The sequence below is a fragment of the Enhydra lutris genome, unplaced genomic scaffold (genome assembly GCF_002288905.1).
Source record: "Enhydra lutris kenyoni isolate GAN:26980312 unplaced genomic scaffold, ASM228890v2 scaffoldscaffold111, whole genome shotgun sequence".
Classification (NCBI taxonomy): domain Eukaryota; kingdom Metazoa; phylum Chordata; class Mammalia; order Carnivora; family Mustelidae; genus Enhydra; species Enhydra lutris.
The window spans coordinates 570,177-572,819 of record NW_019154195.1 but is presented as its reverse complement, the minus strand read 5'-3'; the positions used below and the strand labels follow the sequence as shown (position 1 = coordinate 572,819).

The following is a 2,643-nucleotide window of genomic DNA, read 5'->3' as shown; positions in this document are numbered from 1 at the left end:
CTTTGGCACATTCATTACAGTTGTAATTTTTCCCTGCAATATGAATTTGGTGCTGTCTATTAAGACTTGAGTGATTGTTAAAAGTCTTGCCACATTCTTGACATTTGCAGGGTTTCTCTCCAGAATAGATCTGCGAATGCCCATTTATTGATGAACAGTCCTTAAATCTTTGACCACCTTCTTCACATTTGTATACTTTTTCTCCAGTATGCTTTCGCTGATGTTGAGATAGTGTTGAGTGGCAGTCAAAGGATTTACCACATTCCTTAAAGATGTAAGTTTTCTCTCCCTGAGGGATTATCTCATTGATGTTTAGGCTTGATGACTGACTAAACATGGTCCCTGGTTTATTACATGTGATTGGGCTTTTTCCCTCATGAATTCTCTGATGATCACCAACACTGGAGGACTGGTTACGAGCTTTCCCACATTTATTATCTTTATGAGGACTGTCTCCCAAATGGTGACCATTATGTATACTGAAGTTAAAGCTTGGATGAAAGCCTTCCCCACATTTATCACATTCATAATGGTTCTCTGCAAACCTAGCCGTGACACATCTGTGAACACAGGAGCCCTGGTTTAGTATTTTCTCAGATTCAGTGCCTTGAGCAATTCTGTCTCCAGTGAAAAGCGTCTGGTCATTCTGGAGGGTTGACTCCTCAGTGAAGCCCCTCTCAAATGGATCCCACTGAGCACTTTGTTCTTCATTTGTAACTCTCTGATTTAAAGTCAGACAAATCCCATTTTCCAAATGGCTCAAATCATTACTCTCAGCATGGACTAGGTTACTTTCCAGATGTTCCAAGTGGTCGGTCCACAAATCACTATGGTTGACTATCTGGTTGGAGCTTGTGCTGACAGAGACCCACTGCTCTGCAGAAACAGTTGACTTAAAAAGGGAGGTCTTCCATACCGGTTTAGATCTTTCACCATTTGGGGCAGTGACATTCTCATTAAGGGCAATTGCCTTGGTTTGGGTGTATCGTCCAGGATTTCTTTGAGGCCCTTCACTCTCCCCATCACTGTCCCAGTCTGTGCATAAGTATAAAATCTCAACAGCACTATCTTTGTATCTCTGCGTTGACCCGTTCTGGAAAGAACCTTCTATGCTCCACTGTAGCAGGAAACTCTGGGTCTCATGTGAAGATACAGCTGAAAGATATGAAATAAAAGTAAAACCATTGCACTTACTACATTCAGAAGAATATGCTGAAGACTTCTAATACAGAAGCATCAAGTCACTCAGACAATGTCAGAAAGATGGCTGACAAGGAGTCATCAGGACCTCATTTCCCCATGAAAACATAACATGGTACACAAAATATTGACCATATATCCTAATAGATAATTCTGTGATATGGTCACAGTGTAGCAGAAATCCCTTTCCTGTATCTCTAACAATCACAAAAACGATCATATGAGCTCAAACTCAGCAGAAGAATGGAGGATATGGAAACAGAAAACTGAACTGAATCAAACAAGAGTACAGTAAGAAAGGAACATATTGAGCACAGGAAGAGTTGTTTGGCAGAAAAATAAACAACACTGACAGCCCAAGAACTAAATAAAGAATAACAGAAAAAAGACTGACTATAATGACAAGTGAAGAAGTGAAAGCTGACAAAATATAACTGACTGTAGGAATAAAATTATAAGAGGCAACAATATTTGAGGGGGGAATCACAAGATTTTGGGTGGGAGCTACAGAGAGAGGGAATCACATGCAGGCATCACACTGAATACACAGTGTGACTTGAGCCTGTATCCCAGGACCCTGAGATCAAGATTTGAGCAGAAATCCAGAGTCAGTACTTACCCAAGTGAGGCACCAAGCACCCAATTATTTTTTAACTCTTATCTCTCTGGTAAAGTTCTCACTATTGTTTTTTCACTCCTTGAGTATCCTTATGATTGCAACCTTAAATTCTCCATCAAGCTCCTTACTACTGTTTCCATCTTATCTCTTACCTTGGTCTTATCTGCTGGGTTTCTTTGGGATAAATTCTTTCATCTTGGCATTTGTCTAACTCTACTTTCCTCTGTCCATTAGAAAAGTCAGTGATGTGTCTGTCCTGTTGTATCCTTCAGACCAGTGGTCTGCAGGGGCTCTCCTTGCCTGCTACGGGCAGTGTTTGGTCCCTGGCCTGAATGTGGCCAGTCTGAACTGGGTCATCTCTGCTCCAATTGTGAAAGGAGACCAGACATCAACTCTGCCAGGACTGCAGCCCTGCAGAATCCCTGCTCAGGAGACGTGATGTGGGCAGGGGCTGACCTTGCTTAGCCTGAGACAAGCCTCACTGAGAAGGGTAGTCACCTCAGATCACAGTGGGTGAGGCCTGGTGTAAGCAAGGCAGACAGCCAGTGTCCTCACTGAGTGGGGCTCAGTCTTTATGCTACAGGACAGGAGAGGGCTCCCATGTTTTGGAAGCCACATGTCACTGAATGTTTCCTCTCTCTAGTCTAGGAATGTGCTCCTAGACTACTGAATACTCTCCCCACTGTGCACCCCAGGTGTTCTTCAGATGACTGTTTCCAAGCTCGGTGCCCCCAGGTTGTTTGCCAGCCTTCTGTCGAGGAGCACCCAGGTTTCCTTCTGATTCTATCCCATCCAAACCTGCTGACCATTAAACCTCCAGGCTT

At 43.3% G+C, this 2,643-nt stretch overlaps 1 pseudogene; it reads right to left on the bottom strand.

The window, feature by feature from the left end:
• Positions 1–2,643, bottom strand: part of LOC111139596 — a 7,822-nt pseudogene that overhangs the window by 2,105 nt on the left and 3,074 nt on the right.